This window comes from Hyperolius riggenbachi, chromosome 3 (genome assembly GCF_040937935.1).
Source record: "Hyperolius riggenbachi isolate aHypRig1 chromosome 3, aHypRig1.pri, whole genome shotgun sequence".
Classification (NCBI taxonomy): Eukaryota; Metazoa; Chordata; class Amphibia; order Anura; family Hyperoliidae; genus Hyperolius; species Hyperolius riggenbachi.
Genome location: NC_090648.1, coordinates 366609141 through 366635392, shown reverse-complemented (window position 1 = coordinate 366635392; position 26252 = coordinate 366609141). Strand labels below are relative to the sequence as shown.

Sequence of the window (26252 nt, the reverse complement as noted above, 5' to 3'; positions counted from 1 at the left end):
TGTGTGCTGCTGCTGGTCTGGTCTCCTGCATTGCATTGTCCAATTACGCTCTCACAGGAAGTATACCAGACCAGCGGCACACAGAGCTATCACTCTCGGTAAGCCGTTCCGCTGGCTGGCTGGAATTCTGGAGGTGGGGGGGAGTGCGCAAGGGGAGGCCCTAGGTGAGGGAGGGGAGGCTTCCCCCCCTCCCCGCCGCTCTGTGCCCACTTTCCCACCTTCCTGCGCTGTGCCCCCCTCTTTCCTCTTAGGAGGTCCCGCGCACCTGCCGATCCTGCAGAACTCCTGGGGATGAATGGCTGTAGACAGCCTCTGCAATCTGTATTGCATAAGCTAGAAACACGAAAATTGTTTGCTAAAACAAGAATTTTCGGCAAACAGTGTCATAAACAAAATGGCTGCTGGGGAATCCCCGTTCCCCGGAGGCCACCTCAGAGTGTCAGAATACGCGTTATTTCACATGAATGGGTGGGTCCAGGGGATTAGGGCACCTCCTGCTCTGGTCACCTGGACCCACCATCTATGTAAAAAATCACTGGTTTCGCCACTCTAGTGTGGCCTCCAGCGATCGGGGATTTCCCAGTGGCCATTTTGATTGCATCACTGTTTGCCGAAATTTCTTGTTTTGAAGGCAAAATTTTCGTGTTCTCAGCCTCTGCTATACAGATGCAGAGGCTGACTGTGACCATTCAGTGGTGGGAGTTCGTCAGTGTGGGAGGGAGGTGGGATGTCATAAGAGGATACTGGCGTGGGACCACTCCTGAGGTTACCGGCATGAGATTATCCCAAGGTAAGTATCCCTGGTTAATTTAGAACAATAAAGGACTTTTTTCGTTGTCGTGTTTTTATTTCTTTTTTTAACTCTGCTGAAATGGGTAAGGGGTACCGTGTACCCCTATACTCATTTCTCCTGGGGAGGGGGTGGCTTCAGGGGTCCACCTGTTAAAGGGGAACCCCGGATGGCACCATGAACCCCCCAGGGCGTCGGCGGCCCCCACCTCCTCCTGGGGCACTGGAGGTGGGGAAGAGCCCCTTGTCCATGGATTGGACAAGGGCTCTGGAGGAGAGGGGGAGGTTGGCCGCCCCTCTCCTCCAGAGCCCCCCCATACCATGGACCATGCGGGCTGGTATAGCTTAGGGTGCGAAGCCCCACATGGCCGGGACTCCGCATTCTGGCTATCCCAGCTTGCATGGGGGACAAGGGGTTAAGGAGGCTTGGGAGGGGGGACCCCACGCTGTCTGTTTTCATGAAATGTATACAATATGTATACAGAACTCGGAATGCAGTAACCTGTTCTGCAGCAGTGTCATTTTACACAGTTTAAAAAACATTTTTCCTATGAAACTTTAAAATCGATTTTTTCAAAAAACTATAAGGTCTTTTCAAATTTTTTTTTTTACCATGTTCCTACTCATCTGCTTAACATACATGCCAAATTTAGTGATGATAGCATGTAAGGGGGCTTTACAATTAATCATGGAATTTAGCACTATTGACTTCAATGTAAACGCGAATTCGGTACTCGGAATTGCCGAATTTTCGGGTTTCGAGAGCTTACTCGGAACTGCCAAATTCCGATGGCAAACTCGAAATTCGGAATCCGAGAGCTCAGCCCTGTTCAGTACCTCACCTTTATCAAAATTAATGAGGCATGGATCCTGGAGGGCTACTGCCCACCCGAAGACTAAGTCAGTCCCCACACAAAGCATCTCTGCCTGCACGCTGTGTGACTGGCTTCCTGCCCCAAGACTAAGTTGCTCTACATACAGCATCTCTGCCTGCAGGCCGCTTGACTGCCTTCTCCGCCACCACCAACAGGGTCCAGGATTCCAGGTGGATTCCCGAATTTTTAAGGCGCAGCGGCTGCTATAATAATTTTTTTGGTGCGTGTACATGCCTGCCTAATTTTTCTGGCTGCAGTGCAGCTGCAACAACCAAACAAAAGGCATGTACATGTGTCCATTCACCTTCATGATCATTACCTTGCCGCGGTGAAGGGGCTTGCGTATCACAGGGAAGCAATGACCGCCGGCTATATGAGTGTCTTGGGGGATGGCACACCAAAGATAAGGTTGTTGCTTCATTGTGGACAGACTAAATTTGATCAGCTGGACACTGTTCTATCATTGAGCTACCACAGCCTGGCGACCATATGGGCTTGAAAACCGCCACGGCCTGCACTCTGGCCATCACTACGCAAACAGCTGTTTGCGGTGCGTTACACAGTGAGTTTGGTGTGTCAGTGTGAAGCAGTACTCTAATTACACTACCTGATTGATGTATACACATGCAAGATGTTTTAAAGCACTTTAGGCCTGCAATTTAGCAATCAATGTGGTTTCTGCCCTTAAAACGCTGCTTTGCGTCCAACCTGGATTTTTCCCGGGGCCTTTTGGCGTGTATCCCACTTCGCCATGCCCCCCTTCAGGTGGTAGACCCCTTAACATCTTTCCCATCACTTTCGTGGCCAGCATAAATTTTTCTAGTTTTCAAAGTTCACCTCCCCATTGAAGTCTATTGCGGTTTGCGAAAGTTCGCGTGAACCGAACTTTCGCAGTAGGTTCGTGAACCTAAAAAAAGAGGTTCGGGCCATCTCTACTCGTAATCGAAAATTTAAATTAGATTATGCTGCCCACGGCCGAGGGGGGTTAGCTTACCTATGCTGCCACCTATTGATAATGCTTTACACTTGCGGGCCATGTAACTCCACTACTTCCTCCTTCAAACCCCGGAAGGAGGTTGTAGTGGAGTTATGTGGCCTGTTAGTGGATCTTTAGGCTGCGGCATAGGTAAGTTCACCCCCACAATCAAGTATGTTTCGAATACGAGTAGATAAGTACTTGTAGCTATTTGTAGAGAGCAACACTACTCAGATACTTATTTCCATCTGCGAGTGCCCACTCTGTACTGGAGATGAAGAATTTTAGTAGCTGGAGGGCTGAGTATTTACATATCTGCTACTGCTCTGTTCTGGTTGCTTTGTCAGTGGTGCAGAAGATAACAAATGGCATCTCCCCTGGGAATGTATAGAAAGGCTGTCTACTGTTTGTTCTACAGTACCACCTAGTGACCAGGGGGAGTAGATACAAGAAATGTAAAATAATGATTGCTTTGGCTTCTACTACTAAGTAAAGTACTAACATAAGCCTTAAGGGGTTGAATTGGGGGCTATTAATGGCAATACTTGTTAGTGTAAGTGTGCTTTATAAGTGCGCTTATTCTGTGAGAATCAAATGAATTATTATTATTGTTCTTAAACCATTTGCCTCAAGCATTCTACCATAAAATAATTCCACACAGATTTTCTCTTCTTTTTTAAATACAAAAGAAAACTCTAAATGTTTGTATTTGTCTTCCATTGCACACATCGATAAATTCAGCCAGGCTTGTTCCCACAGGACTCAAGCAAAAGCTTATTATTGGGCCGAGAAAGGGAACTGCAGTGATACCACCAGCCACAGTATTTGTATAATTTGCCCTCTAGGCTCTTTGAAATAAATGTTCTTTTTTTTCCCTCTTCTTCAGAATTCTTTAGCTAAATGATTCCTTCAGGAAAAAGCTGACATACAAAAGGCTTCAGCAAGGATGGGTGATCTGACAGCAGTGGCGGCTCCAGGAAATTTTTTTAGGGGGTGCTATGCAGGTGCTGGACCAATTTCCGGGGGAGCTGACGACCTGCGGCGCTTGAAGCGCGCCGCACCAAAAATGGGTGTGGCTACAACCTGCGGCGCGCGAAGCGCGCCGCGGCGAAAAAATGGGCGTGGTCATGACCGGATGAGGGCGGGGCTAACTGTAATTTAAAGTGAACCCAGGGTGAGAGTGATATGGTGGCTGCCATATTTATTTCCTTTTAAACAATACTAGTTGCCTGGCAGCCCTGCTGATCTATTTGGCTGTAGTAGTGAACTGAATTACACCAGAAACAAGCCATGCAGCTAATCTTGTCAGTTCTGACAATATTGTCAGAAACCCCTGACCTGCTGCATGCTTGTTCAGGGTCTATGGTTGAAAGAATAAGAGGCAGAGGACCAGCACGGCAGCCAGGCAACTGGTATTGCTTAAAGGGAGATAAATATGGCAGCCTCAATATTATTCTCACCTCGGGTTCCCTTTAAAAGTGCAACGCAAAGACAGAGGGCCCAAGTTTTGGTGACCCTTTTCCCAGAAAATTCACATAATTGTGGAGGTTTTCTCAAGAAAATACACGTAATGTGAGCAGATTTTAACAAAAAACACGTCCAATGACCCCAATATGCACAATCGTTATCAGATATGGCTCCAATATGCACAATCGTTATCAGATATGGCCCCAATATGCACAATCGTTATCAGATATGGCCCCAATATGCACAATCGGTAGCAGATATGGCCCCAATATGCACAATCGTTATCAGATATGGCCCCAATATGCACAATCGGTAGCAGATATGGCCCCAATATGCACAATCGGTAGCAGATATGGCCCCAATATGCACAATCGGTAGCAGATATGGCCCCAATATGCACAATCGGTAGCAGATATGGCCCCAATATGCACAATCGGTAGCAGATATGGCCCCAATATGCACAATCGGTAGCAGATATGGCCCCAATATGCACAATCGGTAGCAGATATGGCCCCAATATGCACAATCGGTAGCAGATATGGCCCCAATATGCACAATCGGTAGCAGATATGGCCCCAATATGCACAATCGGTAGCAGATATGGCCCCAATATGCACAATCGGTAGCAGATATGGCCCCAATATGCACAATCGGTAGCAGATATGGCCCCAATATGCACAATCGGTAGCAGATATGGTCCCAATATGCACAATCGGTAGCAGATATGGTCCCAATATGCACAATCGGTAGCAGATATGGTCCCAATATGCACAATCGGTAGCAGATATGGCCCCAATATGCACAATCGGTAGCAGATATGACCCCAATATGCACAATCGGTAGCAGATATGACCCCAATATGCACAATCGGTAGCAGATATGACCCCAATATGCACAATCGGTAGCAGATATGACCCCAATATGCACAATCGGTAGCAGATATGACCCCAATATGCACAATCGGTAGCAGATATGACCCCAATATGCACAATCGGTAGCAGATATGACCCCAATATGCACAATCGGTAGCAGATATGACCCCAATATGCACAATCGGTAGCAGATATGACCCCAATATGCACAATCGGTAGCAGATATGACCCCAATATGCACAATCGGTAGCAGATATGACCCCAATATGCACAATCGGTAGCAGATATGACCCCAATATGCACAATCGGTAGCAGATATGACCCCAATATGCACAATCGGTAGCAGATATGACCCCAATATGCACAATCGGTAGCAGAAATGACCCCAATATGCACAATCGGTAGCAGAAATGACCCCAATATGCACAATCGGTAGCAGATATCGCCCCAATATGCACAATCGGTAGCAGATATCGCCCCAATATGCACAATCGGTAGCAGATATGACCCCAATATGCACAATCCGTAGCAGATATGACCCCAATATGCACAATCCGTAGCAGATATGACCCCAATATGCACAATCCGTAGCAGATATGACCCCAATATGCACAATCCGCATCACCTGAAAAAGAAAAGAAAAACCCATTTACTCACCTACAGCCAGAAGACCTTCTTTCCCGACCTCCTGTCCCGAGTCCCGACCTCATTGTGGCGCGCAGCGCCCGCGCGCCCACGATCCTCTTCCTTCCCGACGTCACCACGAGACTTCCTGCCCGCATGCAGAGAGCAGGGCTACGGGAAAATGGCCGCCCGAAGTCTGCAGAACAGGGCTCCGGGCGGCCATCTTACCGTAGCCCTGCCTGCTGCTCCGTGCTGCCGGTGTGTGAACTGACTTGGCGTCTTTTAGACGCCTGAAGTCAGTTCACTCCAGGGGGTGCTTTGGGGGTGCTTGGACAATTCTAGGGGGTGCTCGAGCACCCCCAAGCACCCCCCTGGCGCCGCCCCTGACAGCCATGTAATAAGAATGATCCCACAGGCCACACAGTGAGTACTGTATATTGTTAGAATCAAGCTATGTGAAATGAGCGAATATATTATTAAGTAAGCGGCGTTTGGTGTGACCCCAATAATACCAATACCATCAGCAAGGGGATTCTCAGCACATTGTGACACTTCATGACGTTACCAATAAAGCCTTTGCTACTCTCGTATTTTTAGTACCGTATAAAAGATAAAATCTGAGTCCTTGATACTAGATGTTTCTTTCTCATGTGAATCTTCATTACGGCAAGAATAAATGTATTTTGTTTTGTTTGCCTTGCTAGCGTTAGATGTAATATGCAAGTAAGAATCATTAATATTTGTATGACTTTTCTCCTCTTACAAAAGCATGGTTGCTAGTATATGGAAAATATATGTTCCACCCACCCAAACTCAGGTTTCCGTGACATCAAAATGAAAATCGTACTGGATCAGGTGATTTATTATGTAGGTTAATTAAGGGATCTAGTCTAGTTCTATTCTATCATCATAATACCAGTACGTTTTATAAAACCTGGTAAACACATCATGCAATACATACATGATTCTTGAAGAAGAACTGTTGTGAAAATGACATAAAATTACATAATTAACAAAATTGCTTATGGTTTATAATATTTTTTATAGCTGTAGTCAATGTTTGCCCATTGTAAAATATTTCCTCTCTCTGATTTACATTCTGAAATGTGAAATCTTTAGTCCTGCCAGATGATCTGTATGGAATGTTTGTTACCGAGAGTTCTACGCAGAGAGGGAGATTCTTGCTTGGCATTTTGAAAAAACTGTTTCCCACAATGCAACAAGGAAGAGTTTTGCCACAATTTCAGCAACACAGACCCCCCCCCCTCCCCCTTATAATCTATTTCAGAAAAGGTAAAGATTTTTCATGGGAAAGGGGGTATCAGCTACTGATTGGGATGAAGTTAAATCCTTGGTTACAGTTCCTCTTACAACTCACATGAATCATTAGACCTATGAAGTAAACATGTAATTTTCACTTACCGTATTTCTCTTCCAAATAATCTTAAAATGTTAAGCATTCTCCAGAATCTCGAGGTTTGCTGTTCATCCTGAGAAGCCTAAAAAAGTTCAGGACAAAATCTTTTCGGTTGCCCAACCTCAAAGTCCTTTCATAGCCAATGCCATTGCACCATACATTTTGAGTGCCTAACATTTGTCAACTTCCAGTATAGTTATGTCACAAGAGAAGCTACCTAAAAAAATCCAGTAAAATTATGTTTGATTTGTTGAACAATCATCACCAGGTGGCATCATCGTTAAAATTAAATTATCAGAATATGAAGCGTTTGTCTGGCCAGTGGCCTTACATTTGGCACCTTGGTGGAAGCCAAACCTACTGTTTGCAAAAGGTAGGATTTGTTAACTATCGTAAACTTCACCATTGGATAGATTGACCTTACATTTTTTTACATTTCAAACAATGTCTCGTCTACTAAACTATATCCTGTTTTCCTGAATTTAAGCCCTACCCTTAACATAAGCCCTAGCTGAAATTTTGAGCTGGCTTGAAATAAAAGCCCCAAAAATAAGCCATAGCCAAAGGTAACGAAGGAGAAGAGGCGGCCAGCAAGCAGGAACACAGTGGTGCAGTGCTGATTGGGCACCAGTCCTGTTATCCCAGCAAACAGCAAGGTTATCAGCTGTTTGCTGTGATGACAGGGAAGGTGGCCGATCAGTACATTGCACAGGAGGAAGAGGCAGCCAGCAAATGAGGACACAGCGGTGCAGTGCTGATCAGGCACCAGTCCTGTTCTCCCAGCACACAGCAAGGTTATCAGCTAACAGCATAGTACAAAGGAACAGGAAATGTTCTTCTGAGAGACGCTTCCTGATAGAAAAATAAGACATCCCCTAAAAATAAGCCTTAGCACATCTGTTGGAGCAAAAAATAATATAAGATACTGTCTTATTTTCAGAGAAACATGTGTAGTCCATGATCACAAAACAAGCTGGGATTTAATTTCAGAGCTAAATAAATCATATTTCCTGTAACAAAAGAAAAATAACCCGCATTAGTATTTGTAAAAAATCATTATTTCCCTACTGAAGATAAAGGAATAGAAAAGTTAATTGTAGGTAGCTGTGTGGCAGAAAATACTTCTTTTGAACTGCAAGTAGCTTTTAATTAAAGATATTTTAACAAAGGGACGTGGATCTCTTTTCTTTGAAAAATGACAAATTGCAGATACTTCATGGTAATAGGTCTCTTTTCATGTTTATAGAAAGTTTTAATATTGATCATGCATTCTACTAAGCTGTTAAAATTTGTAAACATCAGCACAGAGTGTGTAAGCAGAATGGATCAAAGCAGTGTTTTTTATGGTGTTTCTTTGGCTTTACGGCTGAAGCAATAGCCCTAAAATGTAAATATTGGTGGGAGGGAGAGGGTTAGTAAATATTAAGGATAGCAATATTAAGGACAGGAAATACTTAAATAAATAAATAGGAAGTAGGTTTTAGCTTTGGGGCAGTTTAGTGTTAGGTAATAGTCTGGATCAGTGAGCCCACATTCCGCGTTTTCGTAATTACGATACACAATATTGACAATTAAAACACAAAATTGTAATTAATAGTTATCAGAAAATTTGTAATTTATAATTTCGTAATTCGTAACTTTGTGTTGTTATTTTGCGTTAAATTGTAATTTTGTGATTAACTTTGTTACTTGTAATTTAATGTACAACAAGAAAATTACACAAAATAATGAATTCATGAGTAACATGAAATCGTTTCATATTTTACACAAATTTGTCCCAAAAATAATTCCAAAAATTGTCATGAAAACTATTGTAATTATGAAAATCATCATAATGAAGAAAATTTGTGTATGGTCGAATTTACACAAAATCTCACAAAATCACAAAAAATTTTGTGATTAAGGTTTTAATTATTTGTGATTACGATTGTAATTATGAAAATTATGTGAAATTTCATGAAATTGTAATTAGCACATTATGATATTCACTAGTCTGGATACTGAACTGATAGATCTGTAAACTAATTACAGTTAAATACTCACGCTTCCCAAAAAATGTGTCTAAATAAAAAAAAAAAGCCATAAACTCTGTTAAAGACATTAGGCTATGACTGTGATCTGCAAATAGACCCACTCATGGTTGCAGTGCCGGCTGTCTTTTTCTCCTGTTTGTGCATTGTTCCACAAAATGTTTTGGAAATGAGGTGACAACTACAGTGCAAAGAGTGCTCCCAGGTGGCTCAGGGCTGCATCATCACTACACAACCTGAATGGAATAGGACAGTGGAGCTCCAGGCAACCTACACAGCTATCCTGTGGATACATGATACTCCAGATTATTCCACCCTCACTTGTATCCTCTTTGGCTGGCCCTTGAGCTGCACCATTTCAATTGAAGGGGGCAGAGCGTTGCTGGTATTTGAAAACTAGCATTGCATTCTTCCATCCTCCCTTGGTCCCCTGGCACTACCCCACTGCCTTTAAACTTACGTTCCCTCTAGCCAGTCTAGGATGTGGGGAGGTGGATGAGACACCATAAAGAAGCCTAAAGAAGGGAAAAAAACATTGGCTGAGCTGCCACCCCCAGAACTTCCACCAGTAGCACAAGGCCTCAAGGATCTTGCTTTAGTTATGGCCTTACTTGTTGGTGTTTCCAAGGTTAAGTCCTTGGCCTTCTATTCTGTTCTCTTTGCACATCCTCCAGAAGTCCCATTCTTTTTTTTTTTTTTGCCCACATTACCCTTTGGACAAAGATGTCCCCTACGTTCACATGTACACCTCTAGCCTGTCTCTAGACAATCTTTCCTCAGAAAATTATAAACTATAGAGTAGACAATATATTGTACGAATGTGGCTCAGCAGTAAAGTAAGCTACTAAACTACTGGATGCTTTAAAGATCAACTGAGGTAACACGATAAGATAGACGCTTGTGTATGTACAGTGCCAAGCACACACATAACTAGGCTGTGTTCCTTTATTTCTTTCTCTGCCTGAAAAAGTTAAGCATCAGGTATACAAGTGACAGTTTCTGGGTCAGACTGGGTCAGACTGGGTCAGACTATAGCATTACCCTCACTGATAAGTAATTTCAGCCATACAACACTTTTCTCTCAGTAAATAGCTTCTGAGAGCAGGAAAGAGATAAAGAATCAATAATCCATATATTTGAGCTCTGACATGCTTTAAAGAGGAGCTGTCAGCCATACTATCTAAAAAAAACACATAAGTACATAAATTTTTCTATAGTAAAAAAAGAGAAAATCCTTCTTAGGATTCCCCATTTTAACTGTGTCTATCTTGAAGCCAATCCTGATGTCATTTCCCCTCTTATTCTCCTCTGATTGTGTATTGCCTTTCTTCCCCCCAGAATAAGAAATATTGGTCAATCATAGAGGAACAGAGGTGTGGCAGGGGAAAACAGGGGGGAAAAAGGCTTTAGCCAATCAGGCTGCATTAGGTACGTCTGAGAGGGCAGTAAAGAAGCAGGAATGTACCAAAAAAAGAGTCAAGTAAACTGGGGAATGATCATTTATCAAAAAGAAAATAGTGATTTTTTTACTTTTGTATTGCCTGATAAGCATCTTTATTACTTGTTTACCAAATAAAAATAAATTGATTTTTTATTTTATTCCAGATAGTTACACTTTAATAGAGGTGTCATTGAGCAGAGATAATGAAACAGTAAAAACTTAAAAACTAGATTTAAATATAAAATAAAACTGGTGGATATGTAAAAATGTAATTTTAGGAGACTGATGAGAAAAACAATTATACCTATCCTCAGTCTATTTTCACATTGGACGTGTAATACCTTTAAAGAGAGAAACATTTTCAGCCTTATTTCTTCTATCCTATAAGTTGCTATACCTGTTCTAATGTGGTCTGGATTACTGCAGCCTTTTATAGTTACACTGTCTCTGTAATATATCTAATATTTTTTTGTTTGTCAAGCTATGTCGACCCAGGGAGGAATGGGCTGCCTCTGTTGTAATGAATACAAGTTATGCAGGCTCTGTGTGCTTTGTTTACTCCTTACAGACAGCGTCTCTGCTCTGTTTCAGCTTGTCTGTTATGCAGTTTGTGAGGTGGAGGAGGGAGCTGCCTGTCACACATGCTGAGAAACTGTGTGAATCTCAGACTGGAGTGCAGATAATTTACTATGTAATAAAAACTTGTAGTATACTGTAAGTACATGTACATACATACATACATATATTAGTGTATGTGTGTGTGTGTATGTATGTATGTGTGTGTGTGTGTGTATACATAACTTCGTGGTTGTCGGCCTTGTTTTTTGTTTGTAAACACTGCCTAAAACTGGTTATTAAAAGGCAGGATAGCAGCGGGGAGGGGCGGTAACGGCAAAGAGGGATTCAGGAGATCATCATCACAGTGACTCAATTGGTATGTTTTTCATTGTACACATCGGACAGTACAGATTCTCTTTAAAGGGTACCAACATTATAAATTAGAGTTTGCTTTAAACCTAAACCTAAACTAATTACACCAGAGAGGAAATGTGTGCATCAACCAAGTGAACCTGACAAATCTGGCTTTGCAAATTTGGCCTATTGGCTAATCACGAGACATTGCTCATGCAAATATGCATTTGCAGGGTCAAAAACCAAAACCGCAAAACAATCGCCCTGCGGGAATTAGTTCATGCTACATAGCACTATCCAGGGGCGCCACGAGGAGGCTTCCCATTGCCCCCATACAACCGGGGGGCCGCGGGGGTCCCAGGCTCTCTCAACGCCTGGAACCCACACAGTGGCACCCCGGAGGGGGAGGCTGGGGGGTGCAGGTGATCTCCCCAGCGTTGCCAGCGCCGGGAAGAGTCGCCCGCACACTCCTCCCAAGATTAAAAACAGGCACTTACCTTAACGTCCATTGCGTTCTGCTATATGCGCATGACCTGGGCGCGACACATAAGGGGAGGAAAGGCGCAAACAGCCTGCTCCAGGGCTCTCACCTCCTAAAACAAGCCATTCACCACTTGAATCCAAAGAAAAGAAAATGCAATGCTAATTACACCAGAGAGGAAATGTGTGCATCAACCAAGTGAACCTGACAAATCTGGCTTTGCAAATTTGGCCTATTGGCTAATTACAAGACATTGCTCATGCAAATATGCATTTGCTTTCACATGTTTTAGGAGGTGAGAGCCCTTGAGCAGGCTGTTTGCGCCTGGTCATGCGCATGTAGCAGAACGCAATGGACGTTAAGGTAAGTGCCTGTTTTTAATCTTGGGAGGTGTGTGCGGGCGGCTCTTCCCGGCACTGGCCACGCTGGGAAGATCGCCTGCACCCCCCAGCCTCCCCCTCCGGGGTGCCGCTGTGTGGGTTCCAGGCGGTGAGAGAGCCTGGGACCCCCGGGGACCCCGGTTGTATGGGGGCAATGGGAAGCCTCCTCATGGCGCCCCTGGATAGTGCTATGTAGCATGAACTAATTCCCGCAGGGCGATTGATTTGTTTTGGTTTTTGACCCTGCATATTTAGGCATGCGAAAGCAAATGCATATTTGCATGAGCTATGTCTCGCGATTAGCCAATAGGCCAAATTTGCAAAGCCAGATTTGTCAGGTTCACTTGGTTGATGCACACATTTCCTCTCTGGTGTAATTAAACCTAAACCTAAAACCTAACCATGAGCCAAGTCATATAAAATCACGCATGATGAAGTTTAATTTTGCACCCCCAGGTCCGTATTCCACTTATGGACCTGAAATCCCTGCCCTTAGTGTGAAATTGGGCCAGGGTGATTTTTTTTTTTACTTTTCTTTCCAATCCATAGGCAGAAAGGATGCAGGGGAATTGATGTCATAACTCTACCCCCCACGTTCTTCTCCCAGCCTACGATCTCTGTGAAAAGAAATTTTATCTAATCCAGTCAGGCAGACATCTGAAATAAGAATTATAGCAAACAGACAGGTAAAGACAGGCCGCAGCAGTTCTCCCATCTCTCCTCTCTGTGAAAAGAGATGTAATTTGATCCAGGCAGGCTTAGAGCTGGGAAGGGAGGGGCAGAGGAGGGAACCAGGCTGGAGGGGAGGGCACAATACTGAGAGCGTACTTTAGCAAGGCTTCATTATGAAGAGAAAGAAGAAAGTGCCACTACAGATATAAATATGAGTCTGTTCTATCCACTACGATGTGCCAAATTTAAACTATATAAGTTCATCTAACTGTACACAGTGCATAAACTACATAAATGTATTGCCATTCAAACCTTTTTTTTTTTGGCCAGAGGTAGTCTTTAATCACATAAAATAAACAGTAATCTTGCATATAGTTGAAGCAATCACTCAACAATACACATAAACGTTCCTCCACTGATTTTCAATGAATCATGTATTTATCAGCATATGATACCAAGTAATACATACAGCTGCAGTACTGCTCAGTTTGCTGGTGTTTGATGGCATTTGTGATATATTATGCTGACATCTTCATGCCATTAGAAAGAGCATTATGATTTGTTCTCGGTAATGTTACAGATCTGTTTCAAAAAGCTGACTTGGAGCCCTGAATCCTATCTACAGAGTCAAACAGCAAGAGCTCTTTTTTGACAGAATATTAAATGTTTTTTTCAATACATACATTTTTACAATACAGATGATGTGCAGCCAAGTGTTTCAGCAACCCTCAAGAGAAGTGTCTAACTCCCATTTGCAGAGTCATCTGCATAGAGATAATCTAATTTTTGATTAAGGAAATCTATTACTGACAAAGATACATTTTCTTCACATAACCTCTCCATTGTGCTGTAACCTTATGTACAATTAGTAAACTCTAAAAGATATTGAACCAGCACCTTCTAAAAAAAGATACTTGCGCATAAATGCTGAATGTGAATGTTGCCACACAGGAAGTCTGCAAAATAACAGAGAGAACAGATCACACAAACATTTTCTTACTAAGTAAAATAGAACTTAAGGAGGCAAAAACATATGGGTATTTGCCTCCTTAAAGGACAACTATCAAAGTTAACTAAAATTCTAAATGCCACATATATTTTCAGTAATTACTAGCAAATAGCGATACAAAGGTTTTTTTTTAATCTTTTCATGATTTATGTGAAGAAAATGACATTTACAGAGAACAGTTTTCACTGTGAGCATTACTATGGAGGACTGTATCAAGCACATCCAGCATACAGAAACAATCTTCAATAGTAGTAATCCTGTGAGTAAAATGTGGTCAGAATGGTAGGAAGCAGAAATATAGCTTCAAATGTGTGTAAATAATCATCATCTGCAGCAGCTCTGTGTGCCTAATCCTGTTTCTCACTCTCTGCCTCGCAGTGTAAAGTAAATAGTTTACAGCAAGGTTACAGTTCAGCTCTGCCGGACCTCCCCCGATGCCGACACACAATTTTTTACAAACAGCTGGGTAAAATAGGCATTTTTTTCACACGGGCTGTGCTGAAAGACCTTTGAAAAACATTCTAGTGTTACTGGGTAAAAGCTCTATAGGTATGTAGGGTTTACAGAACAACAGTTTCTTTGATATTTGTTCTTTAAAAATATTGCCCTACCAGGTCAATTGCTGACCTTTGCTGAATTGAAGGGCATATAACTCTCTCCCAAATTGGATGCTTAGATACTTGCAGTTTTGGCACACTATGAAAGCCCAATTTTCCCATCCTATTATGTTAAATCTGATCCTTTAGATCTGTGGTACAGAGACTGTTGGGCATTATTTACATATGCTAGTCTTTTGTTGGTGGCAAGTTGGGGAGGGATGAGTAAAGTTTTCGATGGTTGGTCAGTTGTTACACCAAAGGTGGAAATACTGCATTACCATAACGCAGTAATTTTAGCCCAATCACAGGACTGAGAAGCAGTGGACCAATCAGAGAATGCACAGTCAATTTGGAGGTATTTGGCCAATCAGAGAATGCAAAAAATGACCAAAAAAACCCACTACTCGGAAATCCGCTGAATCTGTAATCGGCATTATCAGAAATCGTAATTTCTGCAGAATTGGAAATCGGCATTTCTGACCATCCTTAACAAAAATTAATTTTTATAAATTATTATTATTATATTGTTAGGTGGTGTAGAGCTTGTACAGCCAACACGTTTTTATCTATGACCCTTCTTTTCACCAGATCAGGGCCACTAATAAATAGCATTCAAATTATGGAGGTCCAAGATCTTCCAAAGCAGTGGCGTAGAGAAGACCATAGCAGCTGCTATGGGGCCCAGAGCCATGGAGGGCCAGGAGTCAGTGGCCATTACTGGGGCCGGGGTGGGCACCCTAAGGTGCAGAGAAACGGCAGTGGAAGCATAAGAGGAGTGGTTCACCTCTCAAGGCTCAACCACAGTTTTATGTTTATACCTTTCACACCTCTATTTGGGAGGTTGTATGTATTAAGTAGTCCTTATCCCTACCCAACCTTTCAGTAGTGCGACCTCTGTGGAACTTGGCAGACCAGAGTGGAGGCAGGATTTCCTACCTAAGCCGTAACAGTGGCAGAATTTCCTACAACCCGAGATTTGCGAATGTATTATTTTACACACAATTACATTGGTGTACAGATAAATTGCACTATTGGCTCCTGGAGTTTTTTACTATGTCACAGACACTGGTCCGCACGACTGCCGGGGGTCCCAATCTCTTTCACTGGCTGGGGCCCCCAAACCACCATGCGATACCTAGAGGGAAGTGTGGGCAAGCCCTGGACCTCTCACCTCCAGTGAACTCACCCCCACTGCCTGTAAACTGAATACTAACTGCAACAAACACAATTGCTAACTCCCAGCTAGAGCAATTTCCTGCCTTTATCTGTTCATCAGATGCCAGTCAGCCAATCAGGTGTACTATTATACACCCTTTGCCTGCTGTACCCAATCTAGCAGGAATTGCATAAATTAGCATTCAGGTGGAAGACTTCGGTTGGACGCAATCCTAGATTGCATCGGTTACAGGGACGCCCCGTGTAGTCACATCTCCCACACGGTCCCCTTCCTAACCACTCACCTGTTAACCGCGTCCTGGAAGCTGCGGTCATCCGGCTGTCGTGCGGACCAGTGTTTGTGATTGCAATAGTAATAGTACACCTGATTGCCTGACTGACGTCCGCTGACCAGATAAAGGCAGGAAATTGCTCTAGCTGGGAGTTGGGGCCCGTTCACACTGCACGCGTTTCCAGCCGCGTTTTGGAAATGTGTGCAGGAGGCAGACATGCACGACATCAGACAGTGCATAGAGTGCACTGTCTGATCACACTGCATGCGTTCCGGACCAGTGCGGTCCGGGAACGCATGCTGCACGTGGTTTTTGCAAAAAAACGCACGGCTGTCCCATTCACTTTTCAGTGATGGGATCAGCCACGCAACGCATACAAACGCGGATGGCGTGCGTTCGCATGCGTTGTGTTCCGCATGCGTGGTCGTCCGCGTTTGTAATGTGAACCGCCCCTTAGCAATTGTGTGTGTTGCAGTTTTTTCCTATGTGTCTTTCCAGTCTTTGGTTCCCTTGTGCCACCTCACATCAGATCTACAGTAAGAGAGAGTCTAATCATTTTTAAGTCAAGCTTTTGGTGCATACAATTTGCTTCCATGGCTCTGGCTCTCCTCCTCACTTTGCCTGGAGCACTACATTTGTCCTTAAGAATACCCAAACATTCTATAATATATGTTCAAATCTGTTAAATTGCCAGCATGATTTTTTATTATTGAGAAGAATCTTGAAGAACAAGGGGTTGCTCTGCAGGGTCAACAGAAGGGAGGGTACAAATAGTTCTCCAGTACTGGCTGGGCCCAAGAGAAGTGGATGCAGGTTTTTACTCTGCAGTAGGTCCTTCCCAAGAAGGTTCCTACTTCACATCTCAAAATCCTCTTATTTTTCTGTCAATTAAAAATGTTTCACCTAAAAACATGTACTCTGCCGGCATATCCGGGCAGCGGCGGAAGCCGCCCGAGTTGTCCTCCTCTGCTGGCATCCCCGGTTCCCCTGCTGGTGTGAATCAGCGCAGCTATCGCAGCCGTGTTCCCAGGCAGACGCGCACGATTCACAGAAGCCTTTATAGGCTGAGGAGACGAGTGTGAGGTGTGCATAGTCAGCTGACACTAGCTCCCTCAGGAGCGCAGCTGATTAGCTGGAAGTTCCAGGGGGCGAGGATTGGTCACTCTACTTAGTATATATACTCCTGTCTTGACACTTGTCCGGTGTCCGTGATAGCTATCAGTTCGCTGAGAGCTGGACCTTGTCTTGCTATTGTGCCTAGTCAGCTAGTTCTCAGAGATATATATATATATATATATATATATATATATATATATACTGTGGGTTGCAAAAGTATTTGGCCCCCTTGAAGTTTTCCACATTTTGTCACATTACTGCCAAACATGCATCAATTTTATTGGAATTCCACGTGAAAGACCAATACAAAGTGGTGTACATGTGAGAAGTGGATAGAAAATCATACATCATTTCAAACATTTTTTACAAATCAATAACTGCAAAGTGGAGTGTGCGTAATTATTCGGCCCCCTGAGTCAATACTTTGTAGAACCACCTTTTGCTGCAATTACAGCTGCCAGTCTTTTAGGGTATGTTCTCTACCAGCTTTACACATCCAGAGACTGAAATCCTTGCCCATTCATCTTTGCAAAACTGCTCCAGCTCAGTCAGATTAGATGGACAGCGTTTGTGAACAGCAGTTTTCAGATCTTGCCACAGATTCTCGATTGGATTTAGATCTGGTCTTTGACTGGGCCATTCTAACACATAGATTTGTTTTGTTTTAAACCATTCCATTGTTGCCCCGGATTTATGTTTAGGGTCATTGTCCTGCTGGAAGGTGAACCTCCGCCCCAGTCTCAAGTCTTTTGCATTCTCCAAGAGGTTTTCTTCCAAGTTTGCCCTGTATTTGGCTCCATCCATCTTCCCATCAACTCTGACCAGCTTCCCTGTCCCTGCTGAAGAGATGCACCCCCGGAGCATGATGCTGCCACCACCATATTTGACAGTGGGGATGGTGTGTTCAGAGTGATGTGCAGTGTTAGTTTTCTGCCACACATAGAGTTTTGCATTTTGGCCAAAAAGTTCCATTTTGGTCTCATCTGACCAGAGCACCTTTTTCCACATGGTTACTGTATCCCCCACATGGCTTGTGGCAAACTGCAAACGGGATTTCTTATGCTTTCTGTTAACAATACCTTTCTTCTTGCCACTCTTCCATAAAGGCCAACTTTGTACAGTACGCGACTAATAGTTGTCCCATGGACAGAGTCTCCCACCTGAGCTGTAGATCTCTGCAGCTCGTCCTGAGTCACCATGGGCCTCTTGAGTGCATTTCTGATCATCGCTCTCCTTGTTCGGCCTGTGAGTTTAGGTGGATGGCCTTGTCTTGGTAGGTTTACAGTTGTGCCATACTCCTTCCATCTCTGAATGATCGCTTGAACAGTGCTCCGTGGCATGTTCAAGGCTTTGAAAATCTTTTTGTAGCCTAAGCCTGCTTTAAATTTCTCAATAACTTGATCCCTGACCTGTCTTGTGTGTTCTTTGGACTTCACGGTGTTGTTACTCACAATATTCTCTCTTAGACAACTTCTGAGGCCCTCACAGAGCAGCTGTATTTGTACTGACATTAGATTACACACAGGTGCACTCTATTTAGTCATTAGCACTCATCAGGCAATGTCTATAGGCCACTGACTGCACTCAGATCAAAGGGGGCCGAATAATTACGCACACACCACTTTGCAGTTATTTGTTTGTAAAAAATGTTTGGAGTCATGTATGATTTTCGTTCCACTTCTCATGTGTACATCACTTTGTGTTGGTCTTTCATGTGGAATTCCAAGAAAATTTATTCATGTTTGTGGCAGTAATATGACAAAATGTGGAAAACTTCAAGGGGGCCGAATACTTTTGCAACCCACTGTACATGCAGACACTGCCGATATAGTATATTATCCTGATTGTGATTCTGTGTATTACCCGGCGTGCCCTCCACTTTGATTAGTCTCATCCTTCTGTACTCCAGTCATTTGCTACTCGGTATTGACCTCGGTCTGCTTAACGACTCTGTCTCTGTTTGATCCTTCCTGTACTGCAGTCATCTGATACTCTGTTCTGACCTCGACTTACTAACGACTCTGATTTTGTCTGACCACTAGTACCTCAAATTCTGATACGTGTTTGACCATTGGCTATTTTTGACTCCTCGAGTTTTGTATTACTAGAGTCTAGTGCGCAAGCATCACAATAATTTAGTTGTATAGCGCCAACATCTTCCGTAGTGCTGTACAATCTGCAAAAATATACAATAATGGGGAGTATAGCTACACTCAAACACCATGTAACTCCAATTCAATCACACTTCTGTGAAATCAAACTATGTAAATAGCAACACTGATTGGCGATTCACATGCTGTTGTGCAAATGGAAATTACAGGCAATTAGCAAGACACCCCCAATAAAGGAGTGGATCTGCAAGTGGTGACCACATACCACTTCTCAGTTCCTATGCTTTCTGGCTGTTTTGGTCAATTTTTAATGCTGGTGTTTCTTTCACTCTAGTGATAGCATGAGACGGAATCTACAACCCACACAATTGGCTCAGGTAGTGCAGTTAATCCAGGATAGCACATCAATGCTAGCTCTAGCAAGAAGATTTGCTGTGTCTGTCAGCGTAGTGTCCAGAGCATGGAGGCACTACCAGAAGACAGTCCAGTACATCAGGAGATGTGGAGGAGTACGTTGGAGGGCAACAACCCAGCAGCAGGAGCGCTACCTCCGCCTTTGTGCAAGGAGGAACAGGAGGCGCATTGCCAGAGCTCTGCAATATGACCTACAGCCGGCCACAAATGTGCATGTGTTTACTCAAAAGGTCAGAAACAGACTCCAAGGGGGTGGTATGAGGGCCCAACATCCATAGGTGGGGTTGTCCCTACAGCCCAACACCCTGCAGGATGCTGGACATTTGCAAGAGAACATCAAGACTGACAAATTAGCCACTGGGGTTCTGTGCTCTTCACAGATGAAAGCAGGTTCCCACTGAGCATGTGACAGAGTCTTGATACACCATGGAGAACATTCTGCTGTCTGCACCATCCTCCAGCATGACCAGTTTGGCAGTGGGTTAGTAATGGTGTGGGGTGGCATTTCTTTGGGGGGCAGCCCTCCATGTGCTCGCCAGAGGTAGCTTGACTGTCATTAAGACTCCTTGTGAGACCATATGCTCGTGCGGTTGGCCCTGGGTTCCTTCCTTTTAATGCAAGACAATGCTAGACCTCATGTGACTGGAGTGTGTCAGCAGTTCTTGCAAGATGAAGGCATTAATGCTTTGGACTGGACCGCCCTTTCCCCCGATCTGAATCCAGTTGGGCACATCTGTGAGATCATGTCTCCCTCCATCCACCAATGCAACGTTGCACCACAGACTGTCCAGGAGTTGATTGGATGCTTTAGTCCAGGACTGGGAGGAGATCCCTCAGGAGACCATCTTCAACCTCATCAGGAGCATGCCTAGTCCACACACGACTGAGCCTTATTTTGTCTTGCTTTAAAGGGAACCTTAACTGAGAAGGATATGGATTTTTCCTATTAAAATAATACCAGTTGCCTGACTCTCCCGCTAATCCTGTGTTTCTAATACTTTTAGCCACAGCCCGTCAACAAGCATACAGATCAGGTGCTCTGACTGAAGTCAGACTGGATTAGCTGCATGCTTGTTTCAGGTGTGGGATCCAGATACTACTGCAGCAAATTGATCAGCAGGAGAATCAGGCAACTGGTATTGTTTAAAAGTAAACCTCCATATCCCTCTCAGTTTAGGTTCCCTTTAAGGACATTCGGTCAAAGTTGGTTCAGCCTGTAGTGTAGATTTTTCCACTTTAATTTTGGGTTCGACTTCAAATCCAGACCTCCATGGGTTGATACATTTTGTTTCCATTAATAATTTTTGTGTGATTTTGTTGTCAGCAGATTCAACTATGTAAAGAACAAAGCCTTTAATAAGAATATTTCATTCATTCAGATCTAGGATGTCTTATGTTTGTGTTCCCTTTATTTTTTGAGTTGTGTATTATACAACCAGGACATCCAGTGATACAAATATAGATACATACAATTGTGTAGTTTGAAAACATCAATCCTGATGGATGATCATTTGATAAAATGTACAAAAACAGGAGATACAGTGGAGAGGTCCCTGCCCTTGTAAACTTACAATCTAATCTAGAGGGTAGTCTGGTGGAGACCCTGGAGGAGTAGACTAAGGGTTAGCAGATGAGGCATTGTGCTTTAAATTATAGCTATAGCACATTATAGCCTTGTTTGAACAGGTGTGTTTAAAGGGTAAGTTTGAAATTTTGAGTTTTGAAAGTCCTGGCAGCGAGAGTGAGAGGAGGTGACTAAGCTGGGCGACAAGAAGGTCTCTTGGGAGGAGCAAAGGTTCCGTGAGGGATGATGATCTGGAGATTATTAAGGAAATGTATGGAGGGGATAGCCTTTGTAGAATTTTGAATGATAGTGTTAGCAGATTGAACTGGATCCTTTGGGTTATTGGCAGCCAAAGAGGGAGGAAAGGTGATGAGATGAACAGCTGGGTTCAGTAGGGACTGGAGAGATGCCAGTCTGTTTTTTGGTAGGCTACAGAGAAGGGTGTTAAAGTAATCACGATGGGAAAGGATTACATGATGCAACAATTTTAGTAGCCTCTTGTGTAAGGAAGGAATTAATTCTGGAGATATTTTTTTAGATGGATGTAGCAGGAGGTTGTTAATATGTGGTGCTTAGAGTCTAGAGTTACCCCTACACAGCGAGCTTTAAGAGTTGAGGTAATTTTATACATTAATGGTATCTATGGGTGGGGCAGCAGAGAGAGATGGAAGAAATATCACAGTCTCTGTTTTGTTCATGTTAAGTTTGAGGAAACCTGATTACAAGAATGCAGAAACAGCAGACAGACAGTCAGGGACACGAGGAACTGGAGAATTGGTCTCTAAAAGTAGAGGCTGGTCCAGGAGGACATTAAATGGCAGTAATCTGGAAAGGGTGAGGAAAGCAGACACACAGGCAGCAAGAGCCTCAAAAGATGAGAAATAGTGAAGGTGCTACAGTGGTGTGAAAAACTATTTGCCCCCTTCCTGATTTCTTATTCTTTTGCATGTTTGTCACACTTCAATGTTTCTGCTCATCAAAAACCGTTAACTATTAGTCAAAGATAACATAATTGAACACAAAATGCAGTTTTAAATAATGTTTTTTATTATGTAGTGAGAAAAAAACCTCAAAACCTACATGGCCCTGTGTGAAAAAGAAATTGCCCCTGAACCTAATAACTGGTTTGGCCACCCTTAGCAGCAATAACTGAAATCAAGCGTTTGCGATAACTTGCAACGAGTCTTTTACAGCGCTCTGGAGGAATTTTGGCCCACTCATCTTTGCAGAATTGTTGTAATTCAGCTTTGCGCTGGTGCGTTTGCAGTTTCTGGGGGGCTCAGCGCATCTCTGAGCTGAGGCCATTCAGAGGCGGCCTGGTGATGCGCTGATCCCACTTTTTTTGCGCAATTCTCAATTTTACTGGTAGCGCGCCCAGGCTATGCATATGCATAGGTAGAATTTAGTTAGTGTTAGGTCCCCTCCAATGGAGGAAAGACTTCTTCGACAGTGGGAGGGACAAGTACCTAACAAATTGCAAATTGTTAGTGAAACTAACATCCTCCAAGTGGTAGACAGGTCATGTGTATGCTTATTGTGTATTTGAATCCCATGAGTGGGGTGTGCACTTTTTTGCAGGTAAGCACTCATCTGTTTTTAAGTAGCGCTGTTCATTTCTTTGCTATGTTTGATTGATTTATTTCTGGTCAGCTGCTCCCACTTAATAGTTTTCCTTTGGTGTATATGCAGAGCCTCTGTTTGGGTTCAAGGTGCGTTTGCAGTTTCTGGGGGGGCTCAGCGCATCTCTGAGCTGAGGCCATTCAGAGGCGGCCTGGTGATGCGCTGATCCCACTTTTTTTGCGCAATTCTCAATTTTACTGGTAGCGCGCCCAGGCTATGCATATGCATAGGTAGAATTTAGTTAGTGTTAGGTCCCCTCCCATGGAGGAAAGACTTCTTCGACAGTGGGAGGGACAAGTACCTAACAAATTGCAAATTGTTAGTGAAACTAACATCCTCCAAGTGGTAGACAGGTCATGTGTATGCTCATTGTGTATTTGAATCCCATGAGTGGGGTGTGCACTTTTTTGCAGGTAAGCACTCATCTGTTTTTAAGTAGCGCTGTTCATTTCTTTGCTATGTGTAATTCAGCTTTATTTGAGGGTTTTCTAGCATGAACCGCCTTTTTAAGGTCATGCCACAACATCTCAATAGGATTCAGGTCAGGACTTTGACTGGGCCACTCCAAAGTCTTCATTTTGTTTTTCTTCAGCCATTCAGAGGTGGATTTGCTGGTGTCTTTTGGGTCATTGTCCTGCTGCAGCACCCAAGATCGCTTCAGCTTGAGTTGACGAACAGATGGCCGGACATTCTCCTTCAGGATTTTTTGGCAGACAGTAGAATTCATGTTTCCATCTATCACAGCATGCCTTCCAGGTCCTGAAGCAGCAAAACAACCCAAGACCATCACACTACCACCACCATATTTTACTGTTGGTATGATGTTCTTCTGCTGAAATGCTGTGTTACTTCTACGCCAGATGTAACGGGACACGCATCTTCCAAAAAGTTCAACTTTTGTCTCGTCGGTCCACTAGGTATTTTCCCAAAAGTCTTGGCAATCATTGAGATGTTTTTTAGCAAAATCGAGACGAGCCTTAATGTTCTTTTTGCTTAAAAGTGGTTTGCACCTTGGATATCTTCCATGCAGGCCGTTTTTGCCCAGTCTCTTTCTTATGGTGGAGTCGTGAACAATGACCTTAATTGAGGCAAGTGAGGCCTGCAGTTCTTTAGATGTTGTCCTGGGGTCTTTTGTGGCCTCTCGGATGAGTTTTCTCTGCGCTCTTGGGGTAATTTTGGTCGGCCGGCCACTCCTGGGAAGGTTCATCACTGTTCCATGTGTTTGCTATTTGTGGATAATGGCTCTCACTGTCGTTCGCTGGAGTCCCAAAGCTTTAGAAATGGCTTTATAACCTTTACCAGACTGATAGATTTGAATTACAGTACTTTTGTTCTCATTTGTTCCTGAATTTCTTTGGATCTTGGCATGATGTCTAGCTTTTGAGGTGCTTTTGGTCTACTTCTCTGTGTCAGATAGCTCCTATTTAAGTGATTTCTTGATTGAAACAGGTGTGGCAGTAATCAGGCCTGGGGGTGACTACAGAAATTGAACTCAGGTGTAATAAACCACCTTTAAGTTATTTTTTAACAAGGGGGGGGGGGCAATCACTTTTTCACACAGGGCCATGTAGATTTGGAGGTTTTTTTCTCACTAAATAATAAAAACCATCATTTAAAACTGCATTCTAGTGTTCAGTTAGGTTATCTTTGACTAATAGTTAATGGTTTTTGATGAGCAGAAACATTTAAGTGTGACAAACATGCAAAAGAATAAGAAATCAGGAAGGGGGCAAATAGTTTTTCATACCACTGTAGATAGAGGTAAGAGGTTTAAAGGAACAGTGTTCAGAAAGGAGAATACCCTTTCTGCCTGTCTAGGAGTTTAGCTAAATGTAAGCCCGCCATATGAGAGGGCAGCTGGAGACACAGTGGCAGATAGCAATTACTCTGTAAGGACCAGAAAGGTGAAGGAGACAAGGGAAGATGGTAACAGAGAAGGGAAGATGATAACAGAGGAGCAAAGTAAATTGTATTTCTGACAGTTGGAGGGTGAAGTGTTTGTATTTTGAGCAGAAGGGGTGTTTAGGCACTAATATCCTGTTGCTGTACTCTGGGGAGTTGGGGTTCCCTTCTCACAATTCCAAAAGGTAAGGGGTAATAAAAAAGAAAAGAGAGAGTAGCGCTGGGTTGCCTAAACAATGAATCTCCTTTCATTTGCATATTTGGAATAACTGTTTGTTCATAAGTAGCTATTGCACTCTTAAAATCATCTGAAGCGTGGAGCGCTGTCACCTATATAGTGGAAAACAAAAAGTGACAGTATATCCTGTAAAACAGCACTGTGCACATAATATACGGTAAAACCATTTTTAGCTCTCTCTTGAATATTCTGAAGCAGTCATTTTTGAAATTAGATTTTTTTAAAGGGCAAATCAGAGTGCTCTTAGTATGAATGTGTGAGTGAGATTTCTGATTTTTTTAATGATGATTTTAAGAACAGTGCAATAGATACTTATGATCAGTTATTCCAAGTATGCAAATGAGATTTATATATCAATAAAGGAGATTCATTGTATAGGCAACCCAGTGCTACTCTTTATTTCTCTTAAATAGTTTATAAGTGCCAATGAAATATTAGGAGGAAAAAAGAAGGCAAACAAAATCATATATAAATATAAAACTGTTTACACCAAATAATGAAAGGGCACAGTAGACAGCTGAATAATTGGAGAAAAAGTGGATTGGATTAGGGCCAATGTGGTTTATTTACTAATCTTTAAAAATCTTAAGACTTAACAAGATGGAAATCTTAAGGGAGACCGCTAACATGGGTTGTCTGACTACAATAACACAAATACTAATTCACTAACCCCTCACAAATAGGGATGCTCACCGCGTTCTGCGGAATTCTTTTTTACGCGATTCCAGATGGAATTTGGTGGTTCCATTCCGTTGCATTGGAACGGAATTGCCTTAGCGCTATAGCGGAAATTCCGCGGAACGATGCGTAATTCCAGCGGAATGCGGAATTTTGTAAGCCAATCACAAGGAAGCCCCTAGAAGAAGTTTAAAGTGAAAACAGGATTTCTTCATGAAAATCGGAATTCCTGCACCAATCAGAGGCTTACAAAAAGCCCCCAAATGGATTTCTGCATGAAAATCGGAATTATTTCAGTAACCGTGTTAATAAAAACAATCAATCCTACGTTAGCAACCAGCTCCCTAGCTATCTCACCTATCCCAACCATTTTGTATAGGTCCCAAAGCTTACGCGGCACCTCCTGTGGTGCAAAAACCACCGCCATGGAACCACCGCCAGGTCCCAAAACGTACGTGACACCTGCAGCGTCAAAACCACCGCCATGGGACCACCGCCAGGTCCCAAAGCTTACGTGACACCTCCTGCGGCGCCAAAACCACCGCCATGGGACCACCGCCAGGTCCCAAAGCTTATGCGACACCTCCTGCGGTGCAAAATGACTGCCATGGAACCAC

General features: G+C 43.2%; 1 long non-coding RNA gene across 2 annotated transcripts in view; it reads right to left on the bottom strand.

The window, feature by feature from the left end:
- Positions 1 to 26252, bottom strand: part of LOC137561572 (uncharacterized) — a 60480-nt gene that overhangs the window by 15830 nt on the left and 18398 nt on the right. The window contains exons 3-6 of one of the 2 annotated variants that reach the window (XR_011030055.1): positions 13851 to 13892; positions 13620 to 13715; positions 7026 to 7102; positions 2979 to 3064 (exon numbers count right to left, since the gene is read on the bottom strand). This is a non-coding gene — a long non-coding RNA (uncharacterized lncRNA). Of the gene's footprint in view, positions 1 to 2978; positions 3065 to 7025; positions 7103 to 13619; positions 13716 to 13850; positions 13893 to 26252 lie in introns of those variants that run through there. The other variant, XR_011030054.1, reaches the window with a different exon arrangement.